We start from the raw sequence: 15,392 nt of genomic DNA, 5'->3' as shown, positions 1-15,392 counted from the left end.
TCTGTCAAGATAAAGTATACCCAGGCATCCCCCGGGCCTGTCACTCCCGCAAACACTGCAGCATACTCGGGTCCGCCGCTACCACCGTCGCCTCCTCCGATCCCCTAGTCGAACAACAGATGCAGCTGTTTGGGCAAAAAAGTTGTTTTAGCAGGATCATACCGCCCTCCAGTGACAGGTGCCCATAGGCAGCTGCCTAAAGCTGCCTAATGGTGGCGCCGGCCCTGCATGCTGGGCAGCCTTGCCCTGTGTTGGATGGCTCTCAGCATGTGCAGGGATGAATGCAGATCTGGCTGCGTATGCAGTGATCTGCATTCATCTCTGACTAACCCCCTAAATCCCCTCAGTCTGACTAAGATTACCTGCATATGCCCCAGGTTTCTAACCTTTCTTGCTTCAGGTACACAACCATCAATCTTCACTAATATGTGGAATATACAGTACGCTGTCTCCCAAGCCATACAAATGAGAAACCACTTGTCATTGTTAATTCCAACATTAATAAAATCAGGATTAATGCCAACTTTTATCAAAGATTCATCAACAACTTGTCTTATGAAGTCAGTCTTATCACTAATGCTTCTTAAATGGATGCATCTTTTCTTTGATGAATGTGGTATATGAGGTTTTTCAACAGATAAAATGATACTTTACTACCGTCATAAGCAAAGCACAATTATGACATAGGGCAGTGGTTCTCAAACTGTGTGCCGTGGCACCCCGGGGTGCAGCAATACACTTGCAGGGGTGCCCTATGTTGGTGGTCCAGCACCAGGACCGGTGCAAGGTTTCTCAGCACCCTAGGCAAATCTTCCCCCTGCCGCCCCCGCTCCCCCCCTCTACCCTTTAACCTTTAATACCCACTCCTGAGGTGAAAAAGAGTATTAGGGTTGGGTTAGCGGTAATGATATTAGGGTTCGTTTACTGGATTGGGCTAGGATATTTGGGATATGGCATTAGGGTTGTTTTAGCGGTTTGTGTTAGGGAATTAGGGTTAGTTAGATAGGATATTAGGGTTGGTTTAAGGCAGGGGTGTGGAACCTTTTTTCTACCAAGGGCCATTTGGATATTTATAAAATCCTTCGGGGGCCATACAAAAATTATCAACTTAAAAATGAGCCTGAGTCAGTAGTTCTGCCCCCAGTAGATATACCCCCAGTCAGTTGTTATGCCCCAGTAGATATGCATACCTCCCAACATGACCCTCTCCAGGAGGGACACAATTAGAGATGTGCACTTGAAATTTTTCGGGTTTTGTGTTTTGGTTTTGGGTTCGGTTCCGCGGCCGTGTTTTGGGTTCGACCGCGTTTTGGCAAAACCTCACCGAATTTTTTTTGTCGGATTCGGGTGTGTTTTGGATTCGGGTGTTTTTTTCAAAAAACACTAAAAATCAGCTTAAATCATAGAATTTGGGGGTCATTTTGATCCCAAAGTATTATTAACCTCAAAAACCATAATTTCCACTCATTTTCAGTCTATTCTGAACACCTCACACCTCACAATATTATTTTGAGTCCTAAAATTTGCACCGAGGTCGCTGGATGACTAAGCTAAGCGACCCTAGTGGCCGACACAAACACCTGGCCCATCTAGGAGTGGCACTGCAGTGTCACGCAGGATGGCCCTTCCAAAAAAAACACTCCCCAAACAGCACATGACGCAAAGAAAAAAAGAGGCGCAATGAGGTAGCTGTGTGAGTAAGGTAAGCGACCCTAGTGGCCGACACAAACACCTGGCCCATCTAGGAGTGGCACTGCAGTGTCACGCAGGATGGCCCTTCCAAAAAACACTCCCCAAACAGCACATGACGCAAAGAAAAAAAGAGGCGCAATGAGGTAGCTGTGTGAGTAAGCTAAGCGACCCTAGTGGCCGACACAAACACCTGGCCCATCTAGGAGTGGCACTGCAGTGTCACGCAGGATGGCCCTTCCAAAAAACACTCCCCAAACAGCACATGACGCAAAGAAAAAAAGAGGCGCAATGAGGTAGCTGTGTGAGTAAGGTAAGCGACCCTAGTGGCCGACACAAACACCTGGCCCATCTAGGAGTGGCACTGCAGTGTCACGCAGGATGGCCCTTCCAAAAAACACTCCCCAAATAGCACATGACGCAAAGAAAAAAAGAGGCGCAATGAGGTAGCTGTGTGAGTAAGGTAAGCGACCCTAGTGGCCGACACAAACACCTGGCCCATCTAGGAGTGGCACTGCAGTGTCACGCAGGATGGCCCTTCCAAAAAACACTCCCCAAACAGCACATGACGCAAAGAAAAAAAGAGGCGCAATGAGGTAGCTGTGTGAGTAAGGTAAGCGACCCTAGTGGCCGACACAAACACCTGGCCCATCTAGGAGTGGCACTGCAGTGTCACGCAGGATGGCCCTTCCAAAAAACACTCCCCAAACAGCACATGACGCAAAGAAAAAAAGAGGCGCAATGAGGTAGCTGTGTGAGTAAGGTAAGCGACCCTAGTGGCCGACACAAACACCTGGCCCATCTAGGAGTGGCACTGCAGTGTCACGCAGGATGGCCCTTCCAAAAAACACTCCCCAAACAGCACATGACGCAAAGAAAAAAAGAGGCGCAATGAGGTAGCTGTGTGAGTAAGGTAAGCGACCCTAGTGGCCGACACAAACACCTGGCCCATCTAGGAGTGGCACTGCAGTGTCACGCAGGATGGCCCTTCCAAAAAACACTCCCCAAACAGCACATGACGCAAAGAAAAATTAAAGAAAAAAGAGGTGCAAGATGGAATTGTCCTTGGGCCCTCCCACCCACCCTTATGTTGTATAAACAGGACATGCACACTTTAACCAACCCATCATTTCAGTGACAGGGTCTGCCACACGACTGTGACTGAAATGACGGGTTGGTTTGGACCCCCACCAAAAAAGAAGCAATTAATCTCTCCTTGCACAAACTGGCTCTACAGAGGCAAGATGTCCACCTCATCATCATCCTCCGATATATCACCGTGTACATCCCCCTCCTCACAGATTATCAATTCGTCCCCACTGGAATCCACCATCTCAGCTCCCTGTGTACTTTGTGGAGGCAATTGCTGCTGGTCAATGTCTCCACGGAGGAATTGATTATAATTCATTTTAATGAACATCATCTTCTCCACATTTTCTGGAAGTAACCTCGTACGCCGATTGCTGACAAGGTGAGCGGCGGCACTAAACACTCTTTCGGAGTACACACTTGTGGGAGGGCAACTTAGGTAGAATAAAGCCAGTTTGTGCAAGGGCCTCCAAATTGCCTCTTTTTCCTGCCAGTATAAGTACGGACTGTCTGACGTGCCTACTTGGATGCGGTCACTCATATAATCCTCCACCATTCTTTCAATGGGGAGAGAATCATATGCAGTGACAGTAGACGACATGTCCGTAATCGTTGGCAGGTCCTTCAGTCCGGACCAAATGTCAGCATCAGCAGTCGCTCCAGACTGCCCTGCATCACCGCCAGCGGGTGGGCTCGGAATTCTGAGCCTTTTCCTCGCACCCCCAGTTGCGGGAGAATGTGAAGGAGGAGATGTTGACAGGTCGCTTTCCGCTTGACTTGACAATTTTCTCACCAGCAGGTCTTTGAACCCCAGCAGACTTGTGTCTGCCGGAAAGAGAGATCCAAGGTAGGTTTTAAATCTAGGATCGAGCACGGTGGCCAAAATGTAGTGATCTGATTTCAACAGATTGACCACCCGTGAATCCTTGTTAAGCGAATTAAGGGCTCCATCCACAAGTCCCACATGCCTAGCGGAATCGCTCCGTGTTAGCTCCTCCTTCAATGTCTCCAGCTTCTTCTGCAAAAGCCTGATGAGGGGAATGACCTGACTCAGGCTGGCAGTGTCTGAACTGACTTCACGTGTGGCAAGTTCAAAGGGCAGCAGAACCTTGCACAACGTTGAAATCATTCTCCACTGCGCTTGAGACAGGTGCATTCCACCTCCTATATCGTGCTCAATTGTATAGGCTTGAATGGCCTTTTGCTGCTCCTCCAACCTCTGAAGCATATATAGGGTTGAACTCCACCTCGTTACCACTTCTTGCTTCAGATGATGGCAGGGCAGGTTCAGGCGTTTTTGGTGGTGCTCCAGTCTTCTGTACGTGGTGCCTGTACGCCGAAAGTGTCCCGCAATTCTTCTGGCCACCGACAGCATCTCTTGCACGCCCCTCTCGTTTTTTAAAAAATTCTGCACCACCAAATTCAAGGTATGTGCAAAATATGGGACGTGCTGGAATTTGCCCATATTTAATGCACACACAATATTGCTGGCGTTGTCCGATGCCACAAATCCACAGGAGAGTCCAATTGGGGTAAGCCATTCCGCGATGATCTTCCTCAGTTGCCGTAAGAGGTTTTCAGCTGTGTGCGTATTCTGGAAACCGGTGATACAAAGCGTAGCCTGCCTAGGAAAGAGTTTGCGAGATGCTGCTACTGGTGCCGCCGCTGCTGTTCTTGCGGCGGGAGTCCATACATCTACCCAGTGGGCTGTCACAGTCATATAGTCCTGACCCTGCCCTGCTCCACTTGTCCACATGTCCGTGGTTAAGTGGACATTGGGTACAACTGCATTTTTTAGGACACTGGTGAGTCTTTTTCTGACGTCCGTGTACATTCTCGGTATCGCCTGCCTAGAGAAGTGGAACCTAGATGGTATTTGGTAACGGGGGCACACTACCTCAAGAAATTGTCTAGTTCCCTGTGAACTAACGGCGGATACCGGACGCACGTCTAACACCAACATAGTTGTCAAGGCCTCAGTTATCCGCTTTGCAACAGGATGACTGCTGTGATATTTCATCTTCCTCGCAAAGGACTGTTGGACAGTCAATTGCTTACTGGAAGTAGTACAAGTGGGCTTACGAGTACGACTTCCCCTCTGGGATGACCATCGACTCCCAGCAGCAACAACAGCAGCGCCAGCAGCAGTAGGCGTTACACGCAAGGATGCATCGGAGGAATCCCAGGCAGGAGAGGACTCGTCAGAATTGCCAGTGACATGGCCTGCAGGACTATTGGCATTCCTGGGGAAGGAGGAAATTGACACTGAGGGAGTTGGTGGGGTGGTTTGCGTGAGCTTGGTTACAAGAGGAAGGGATTTACTGGTCAGTGGACTGCTTCCGCTGTCGCCCAAAGTTTTTGAACTTGTCACTGACTTATTATGAATGCGCTGCAGGTGACGTATAAGGGAGGATGTTCCGAGGTGGTTAACGTCCTTACCCCTACTTATTACAGCTTGACAAAGGCAACACACGGCTTGACAAATGTTGTCCGCATTTCTGTTGAAATACTTCCACACCAAAGAGCTGATTTTTTTGGTATTTTCACCAGGCATGTCAATGGCCATATTCCTCCCACGGACAACAGGTGTCTCCCCGGGTGCCTGACTTAAACAAACCACCTCACCATGAGAATCCTCCTTGTCAATTTCCTCCCCAGCGCCAGAAACACCCATATCCTCCTCATCCTGGTGTACTTCAACACTGACATCTTCAATCTGACTATCAGGAACTGGACTGCGGGTGCTCCTTCCAGCACTTGCAGGGGGCGTGCAAATGGTGGAAGGCGCATGCTCTTCACGTCCAGTGTTGGGAAGGTCAGGCATCGCAACCGACACAATTGGACTCTCCTTGTGGATTTGGGATTTCGAAGAACGCACAGTTCTTTGCTGTGCTTTTGCCAGCTTGAGTCTTTTCATTTTTCTAGCGAGAGGCTGAGTGCTTCCATCCTCATGTGAAGCTGAACCACTAGCCATGAACATAGGCCAGGGCCTCAGCCGTTCCTTGCCACTCCGTGTGGTAAATGGCATATTGGCAAGTTTACGCTTCTCCTCCGACAATTTTATTTTAGATTTTTGAGTCCTTTTTTTACTGATATTTGGTGTTTTGGATTTTACATGCTCTGTACTATGACATTGGGCATCGGCCTTGGCAGACGACGTTGCTGGCATTTCATCGTCTCGGCCATGACTAGTGGCAGCAGCTTCAGCACGAGGTGGAAGTCGATCTTGATCTTTCCCTATTTTTGGAACCTCAACATTTTTGTTCTCCATATTTTAATAGGCACAACTAAAAGGCACCTCAGGTAAACAATGGAGATGGATGGATACTAGTATACTTATGGATGGACGAGCGACTGCCGACACAGAGGTAGCTACAGCCGTGGACTACCGTACTGTGTCTGCTGCTAATATAGACTGGATGATAATGAGATAAAATTAAAATATATATATATATCACACTAGTACTGCAGCCGGACAGGTATTTATTATGTAGTGACGGACCTGCTGGACACTGTCTGTCAGCACTGCAGACTCCTAAAGTAAGCTACTAGTATCAAGAAGATAGAAAAAAAAAACCACGGGTAGGTGGTATACAATTATGGATGTACGAGCGACTGCCGACACAGAGGTAGCTACAGCCATGGACTACCGTACTGTGTCTGCTGCTAATATAGACTGGATGATAATGAGATAAAATTAAAATATATTTATATATCACACTAGTACTGCAGCCGGACAGGTATATATTATGTAATGACGGACCTGCTGGACACTGTCTGTCAGCACTGCAGACTCCTAAAGTAAGCTACTAGTATCAAGAAGATAGAAAAAAAACAAACCACGGGTAGGTGGTATACAATTATGGATGGACGAGCGACTGCCGACACAGAGGTAGCTACAGCCGTGGACTACCGTACTGTGTCTGCTGCTAATATAGACTGGATGATAATGAGATAAAATTAAAATATATATATATATATCACACTAGTACTGCAGCCGGACAGGTATATATTATGTAATGACGGACCTGCTGGACACTGTCTGTCAGACTCAGCACTGCAGACTCCTAAAGTAAGCTACTAGTATCAAGAAGATAGAAAAAAAAAAAAACCACGGGTAGGTGGTATACAATTATGGATGTACGAGCGACTGCCGACACAGAGGTAGCTACAGCCGTGGACTACCGTACTGTGTCTGCTGCTAATATAGACTGGATGATAATGAGATAAAATTAAAATATATATATATATATCACACTAGTACTGCAGCCGGACAGGTATATATTATGTAATGACGGACCTGCTGGACACTGTCTGCAGAATGCGTTTATAAAAACACCACACGACGAGTGTTTAACTTTTTCAGGCAGACAATCACAATATACTGGTGGTCAGCAGACAATCACAATACTGGTGGTCAGTGGTCACTGGTCAGTCACACTGGCAGTGGCACTCTGGCAGCAAAAGTGTGCACTGTACTTAAATGTACTCCTGCTATAACTGCTCCCCAGTCTCCCCCACAATTAAGCTGTGTGAGCAGTGAGCACTCAGCAGTCAGATAATGATATACAGTATATGATGCAGCACACTGGGCTGAGCACAGATATGGTATGTGTGACTGTGTCACACTGTGTATCGTTTTTTTTCAGGCAGAGAACGGATTAATTAAACTGGTGGCACTGGTCACTGGTCACACTATCAGCAGCAAGTAGTACTCCTCCTATATGCTCCCCAAAATTTGTGTCTCTCTCTAGTACTCTAGTCACTCTAAACGGAGAGGACGCCAGCCACGTCCTCTCCCTATCAATCTCAATGCACGTGTGAAAATGGCGGCGACGCGCGGCTCCTTATATAGAATCCGAGTCTCGCGATAGAATCCGAGCCTCGCGAGAATCCGACAGCGGGATGATGACGTTCGGGCGCGCTCGGGTTAACCGAGCAAGGCGGGAAGATCCGAGCCGCTCGGCCCCGTGTAAAAAAAACCTGAAGTTCGGGCGGGTTCGGATTCCGAGGAACCGAACCCGCTCATCTCTAGACACAATGCTCTGCTCCTGGACTTCCCTCTTAATGTATGATTGCAGGCACCTGTGTTGAACAGGTTAATGGATAAGAAAGGTGTTTCAACACAGGTGCCGGCAATCATAACTTAAGAGAGAAGTCCAGGAGCAGAGCATTCTGTCCCTCCTGGAGAGGGTCATGTTGGGAGGTATGGATATGTCCCCAGTCACTTGTTATGCCCCATTAGATATGCCCCATTAGATATGCCCCGTCACTTATGCCCCACTAGATATGCCACCAGTCAGTTGTTATTCCCCATTAGATATGCCCCCTAGTAGCGACGCTTACACACACACACACACACACACACACACACACACACTAAAAGGAAAAAAAGAAAAACACAATACTCACCAGCCCCGCTCCTGCTTCCGGACCGTTGCCCTCCGCCTGGCCGCTCGCTCCTCAGAACTATGGGAGAGAAGTCATGACATCTCTCCCATAACACCGCACAGCAGCACACGCACACTGCCAGAGTCGGAAGCCGGAGCTCAGGAGTGAGCTCCTGCCTCCGGCTGCTACGGAGGGTAAGAAGCCAGGCACCCACTAGTAACAAAATCTCAGCGGGCGCCCGGCTAGGAGAGCCTGGCCGGGCCGGATCAAGTGGCTCTGCGGGCCTTATATGGTCCTCGGGCTTGAGGTTCCCCACCCCTGGTTTAAGGTATTAGGGAAAGGTTTGGAAATACAGGTTGAGCATCCCATATCCAAATATTCCGAAATACGGACTTTTTTGCGTGAGAGTGAAATAGTGAAACCTTTGTTTTTTGATGGCTCAATGTACACAAACTTTGTTTAATACACAAAGTTATTAATAATATTGTATTACATGACATTCAGGCTGTGTGTATAAGGTGTATATGAAACATAAATGAATTGTGTGACTATAGACACACTTTGATCAATGCACAAAGTTACAAAAAATATTGGCTAAAGTTACCTTCCAGCTGTGTGTATAAGGTGTATATGTAACATAAATGGATTCTGTGCTTGGACTTAGTTCCCATCACCATGATATCTCATTATGGTATGCAATTATTCCAAACTACGGAAAAATCCGATATCCAAAATACTTCTGGTCCCAAGCATTTTGGATAAGGGATACTCATTCAACCTGTATTATATATAGATATTGATAGATAGACTCCTGTGCTTATGGGTGGCACTCTGCGGCTTTCAAAGAAGTATGCACTTACGCATAAATAGCTTAGCAACGTTTCAGACTCATGGAAAGATGCAGTATTACAGCACCTGAAACCTTGATAAGCTATTTCTGCGTATGTGCATACTTCTTTGAAATCCGTGAAGTGCTGCCCAGAAGTACAGAAAAATGTTTGAAATTGGCAATTTCAGGGAGGCCACTCAGGTACATGCAAAAACTTTCTTTTTAAATATACTGTATATACAGTACATATACACATAAACACCAGAGATATGGCTCTCCCGAGTATTGTATAATGATCCGGGTGCCCGCACATGAACAAGTATATAAGAGATGGAGGTGCAGTACTCACAGATATAGAAATACACTTACTACTGCAACATGTCCCAGCAACGTTTCACTGCCTTTAGTCACGGCACTGTCATCTGCCTGACTGTGTTGTGAATAAGTGTATCTCCTTACCTGTGAGTGCTGCACCTCCAGACACACACACACACACACACACACACAGTTGTACACACGCTCATTGTGGCTACATCTCAGCGAAGATGTGTGCGCATCCAACCAGCAGTGAATGGGGTGGCGAATTACGCAGTTAAGCACAGGTGTGCCGAGACTGCTTGTCTGCGGCAGATGTAGTCACGATGAGCGTGGCTACATCTGTAAACATATATACATCCATACATAGATACAGTACATATATATATATATATATATATATATATATATATATATATATATATATATATATATATATATATAAAAATCGCAAAGTTGTGCCCGGCACTCCTATATTCCCCAAAGTGTAGTGCTGCGGTGCCTTCCCGGTGACACAAAGTCACTAAACAAAATAGCATGGAAACGTGGCGGCATTCATCAGGCTCAATTCAATCCTTTATTGTGGTCGTGGGGCCGACATGTTTCGGGGCTTGTACCCCGTCCTCAGGGCCAGACAGAAATAAAACAAGTACACAAAACACATTTAAATACCCTCACCAAACTAAACACTAAGTAACTAAGTGTACTCACCTGCTCCACGCCGTGCTCGCCCGCTCGTGTCCGGCGTCAGTGTCCGTGTCGCGGCTTGATGACGTCCGTGGCGCGATTACCTATGCCTCCGTCCCCATGGTAACAGCCAAGAACAGGCTGTCTCCCATAGGGTCTGCTGCTCGCCTCTCACTGCCCGGCGTCCAATGCCGTTTCTCCTCCTCTGACCCCGCCGATGACGTGACGGCACATTGGTGTCGCTGGGGTATCACTATGGCAACCGTACTCCCAGTATTGGAACGGATGCCAGACATCTATGCTGCATAATACACAAAAGACATAATAGACAAAAAAAAAAAAAAAACATTAAAAAGCATGAACTATAATCATAGTGTCATACTACAATAGTACATCTAGTGCATGAACAAACAATTAAAAACTGAATATGATGATCATCATCCCTACCTCTGACATTGGCTATAGGAGAACTGGACTAAACTAGTGAGGCTGGAAATATGTTATAAATTAATCCATAAATTCTAATATCGTTAATGTCCAATCTATAGATTACTTCTAAGCTAAAGGAAGCATTGTAGCCCCAAGTTTTCATTTAGTCCCCCTGGTGACAATGTACCCAAAGTATAAATCCATCTAGTTTCCCTCTGGAACAAAGTCCTAGCCCTATTGCCTCCTCTCAGGGACAGCGGTACATGATCTATCAATATTGCTCTAATGCTTGCTACCCCATGCTTTGCCACTATACAATGGCGCGCGAAGGGTTGGTCACTTGTGCCCTTCTCATGGGCCTTTTTAATGGCACTTCTATGTAACGCCATCCTCTCCCGAAACTGTCTAATGGTCTTGCCTACATGGGCAAGACCACAGGGACAGGTGAGGAGATAGATTACATGGGTAGTAGTACAGGTAAGCCTATGTGCTATCTTCATCTTCTTGCCCGAATGGGGGTGATTAAAGGTGGCACCGGTAATTAAAGTATTACAGGTTGCACAACCCAAACATTTGTAACAGCCTAGTTTGGGCCTCAAGAAGTGTGCCTGGGTGTATCTAGTAAATCTGGTGATGTCCAATTTTACTACATGGTCTCCTATATTGCGGCCTCTCGTGTGGCTAGGCATTATCTTAGTATCAGCCCTTCTCCTTCTTTGGCGGGCACCCCTGGAAATTACGTAGACCACACCCTCGGAGGGGAGGATTCAGGCAGAAGAGGTCGGAGGAAGCAGACATAGGATGCATATTTAATTTATCTGATCATGTTCTATCTAGGGCGGAAAGCTCTCTCCTGACCCTGGGATTAAGTTTTGTACCCTCCTCCAGACATGATGAATTTAATTTTGCTGTCGACCATTTTATGTTTGGTAGGAAATTAAGGTTACGTGAATTTTTGATGGATAAGGATGAGACTGGAAGATTTGAACAAGTCGGTACTCAATTTCTGAAACCAAGCTTGTTCGATCCTCAGACCACTAATGCCAGTATACGTACCTTTTTAAGGATGACAGAACACGAGTGTAGGACCCCCAATCATAGGAGGGACTCTGACAATTTAAACTATCCTCAGAGACAGGCTCTTAAATCCCTGAGAGATAATGATACCATTGTGATTCGTCCCGCAGATAAGGGCGGGGCAATTGTTATACAAAATGCGGTTGATTATGACAGGTAAATCAGGCACCAGCTGGCGGATGAGACAACTTATACTAAGTGCACTATGAATCCCATGCCAGGAATGAAAAAACAAGTAGATAGGGTAATGATATGGCTACACAGAATGGCTGGCTCACTGAACAGGTTGCTCTGTACTTAAAGGTGGACTATCCGATATGTCCATTGATGTATACTCTGCCTAAGGTCCACAAGTCCTTGGTGGACCCCCCTGGCAGACCCATCATCTCTGCCAGGGGTTCTTTACTACAGCCGCTTGCCATTTTTGTGGATAGCTTTTTACAGGAACTCATCCCCTATATACCAAGTTATCTCCGTGATACAAGTGATTTTTTGGAAAATATCCTGGCCTTTGGGGATCTTGATGAAAATGTATTGTTCGCAACTTTAGATGTATCATCTCTGTACACCATCATCCCCCATACTGAAGGGATTGAGGCGGTTAGGAAATTGATGATAAGGCATGGCAATATGCATCTTCCATGTGAATTTATCCTTGAGTTGCTTGAGCTAATATTGATCCATAATCATTTTACATATCAGGGTGATTATTACCTCCAGCGCTCGGGGACCGCTATGGGCTCTAATGTGGCCCCGATGTACGCGGGTATCTTCATGCATGATTACGAATCAACGAATATTTATCCAAAATTTGGGAATAAGATTACCTACTATAGGAGGTTTATAGATTACATATTTCTACTGTGGAGTGGCACCAAGGAGGAATTTCATTCAATGTTGAATGAACTTAATACCTTGGAATCTACGGTTCGCTTTACTGGGGCTTGTGAATGGGATTCTATCAATTTTCTGGACGTGACTGTATTCCGGGATGAAACGAAATTGGGTTCCACATTATACAGAAAGGAGACGGACAGAAATACCTTTCTGCATGCGACCAGTAAGCATCCACCTACCCTCAAGGCAAGTCACCCTGTTTCCCAGTTTATGAGGGTCCTTCGTAATAACACAAATCCTGATACTGCGGAAGCTCAAATTGCACAAACGAAAGAGCGTTTCCTCGAGAGGGGATACACAAAAAGTGTTGTTGAGAGCTGTCTCACTAAAGCCAGGCTGAGACTTCACCAGAAACGTGATCGCATACAGAACCGGATGATATTCGTGACACAGTATGATGACATGTCTCCTGTTATCTCTAAAACCATCAAAAAGCATTGGCCGCTACTTAAGTCGGACCCGAAATTTCAAGGCACTCTTGATAATCCACCTATGATGGCCTACAGACGTGGTAGAAATTTGAAGCAGATTCTTATGCAACCAGCCCGACGTCTTGTGACCAAGGAAAGATGGGTGGGTTGTGTGACTTGCCGCTCGTTGTTGCCGTGTACCTCCTTCCCACACCCCCACACTGGTAAACTGATTAACATCCGATACAAGCTTCACTGTAGGCTGAGCTACGTGGTCTATATGCTGTTATGCCCATGTGGTCTGGCATACGTTGGGATGACGACTTGTACATTTAGAGAACGCATGGCAAATCACAGGAGTTCGATTCATCAAGCGATCACATCTGGGATGTCAGATAAACCAGTCGCACATTCTTAAAGTAGGACACCAGGTATCAGCACTTAGATGCCGTATCATAGACTGGGTACCGGAACCTGAGAGAGGTGGAGACCGTACTCTTATCTTGAGGAAATTAGAAGCAAGATGGATCTTCAAACTGGGAACTTTAGCCCCCAATGGGCTTAATGAGAATAACCCTTTGGGTATTTTTCTTAGATAAAGGACATGTAGTCCTTTGGGACCAATGCGCTTTGGTATAGTATTTAAGTATTTTTATGGAGGTGTTTTTCTCTGTGTATGTGTGTTTTGTCTTTGTTATTTGTCATATGATGTATTGTCTTCCGTACGTCACCGGCTCCTACTACCTACAGGTTACAATTTGATTAACTATATGGTGTTATTCACTATTTAAAACCTGGTTTGCACATGAGGTTTGCCAGGACCATATCCCGTTGGTTTGACCCTCTGCACACAACCGAATTACCTTTGTTATGTGATTGGCCTTTAGCCTAGAAACTAACATTTGTGCCTTATCTATGGTTATTAATCCCCTGTATCAGTATAATGGAATAGGTACTATGTGATTGGCCTCTAGTTTAGAAACTAACATTTGTGCCCTATCTATGACTATTAATTCCTTGAATCAGCATAATGGAATAGGTACTACTTTATTTCAATTAAGTGATCGGTTGGTTGCCTGGCAACCGTCCCGACACGTTAGTATTCGTTTGTAGTCAATGTGACATTGCTTGGGCTCTGGTGGAAGTTGGGGGTCTCCAATTGTGGTCGCTTGGCAACCGCTTGTAGACGCTACCTCTGCCCACACATGATTTAGATAAGGGAAATGTTCGGGTGGTTGCTTGGCAACCGCCTGGATACGCCACCTCCGCACACACAGGACGCTTGCTAGGAAGTGTTTGGGTGGTTGCCTGGCAACCGCCCCGATACGTCACTTCCGCCTGTGCATACCATGACGCTGTTGGTTGCTGGGGGATGTTCACGAGCACGGTTGCTTGGCAACCGCTATGGGACATGGTCTCTATCAGCGCACGTTAATAGGCTATGGAGGTGGATCGCGGCGGCTGTACCCTCTATGGGGGCACAAAATATTTATTAGGGTATGTGCAATGTTGGGGATATTGGTGCGGGATGCATATAATGCTATGATGGTTGGCTTTTCTCCTTATAGTGGTTTGAACAAAACGGGCTGACTCCGCCCATATTATGACGTCATTTTGGCGCCGTTGATTGAATGGTGGGTAGATAAGGAGCCGGTGAGGCAGGGTCAGATAGGCTGCTGGTACTTTAACTATGATGGGACAGCTCTCTAGTGATATTTGTGTATCCTGATGACGGTCTGGGTATGAAAACGTTTGAGCTTTTGTGAAATCACATTGGACTGAGGTGAACAGTCATGTTGTGCTGTCTGGGTAAATAAACTCCTGTTGATACTCAATTAAGAAAAGACTGGTGAGTGCTCCATTGCTTGTTTCTATAAGTGGATTCCTTGGAGGGGATTTGTGGATGACACCCCAGCTGCTGCTTCAGCATTTACATGTGAGTGCGACCTTCTCTCTCTCTCTCTCTTTCTCTCTCTCTATATATATATATAAAAAATCCTAGAAATCAGGCTAATTAGTCATTGGGGAGAGTGTTGGTCCAAGTACACTATGTGTTTGTATGTGTGTGTGTATATGTATATATATATAACACACACACATATACACACAAACACACTCAATGTAAATTTATGCAAGCAGAAATGAGTAAAACAATACAGGCAGCCTTACTTGTTAGGCTGTTGTGACAGAGGCACAGGGGAGCGAGAGCCTCTGCCTCCATGCTGCCAGGAACGTCTTCCTTTTTCGCTTCACTCACTGTGCAGCCTGCACGCTCAGCCAATGACTGAGCCGCAGGCTGCTACTTCAGACACTACTGGACAGCTGAGCAGTCATTCAGCTGCCCCGTATTAGTGCCTGCTATGCGGGGCCGGCGGCTGGCGGCTGCTAGTTTGCCCGCCAGTGCTGCGGGGAGCTGGGAGCGCTGCAGATCGGATAGGTAAGAAAGATCCGATCTGTGGCGGATGGCGGGGGCCCTTTTTTTAAAGGGGAGCCCGGGGTACGTACCCTCAGGCCACCCCCTTAATCCGGCTCTGGAGAGGCGCATGCTGCGCTCTCCTCCTCCCCTCACATAGAAGCAA

The 15,392-nt window shown here is 46.5% G+C and overlaps 1 long non-coding RNA gene across 1 annotated transcript in view; it reads right to left on the bottom strand.

Annotated features, from left to right (window-relative positions):
• The window catches only part of LOC134910544 (uncharacterized), a 263,414-nt gene extending 253,154 nt beyond the window's left edge, over positions 1-10,260 (bottom strand). Inside the window, exon 1 of the long non-coding RNA XR_010176230.1 lies at positions 10,025-10,260. This is a non-coding gene — a long non-coding RNA (uncharacterized LOC134910544). The remainder of the gene's footprint in view (positions 1-10,024) is intronic.
• Positions 10,261-15,392: the final 5,132 nt, after the last annotated feature.

This window comes from Pseudophryne corroboree, chromosome 1 (assembly GCF_028390025.1).
Source record: "Pseudophryne corroboree isolate aPseCor3 chromosome 1, aPseCor3.hap2, whole genome shotgun sequence".
NCBI lineage: Eukaryota > Metazoa > Chordata > Amphibia > Anura > Myobatrachidae > Pseudophryne > Pseudophryne corroboree.
This window is presented reverse-complemented; position numbering and strand designations above follow the sequence as displayed.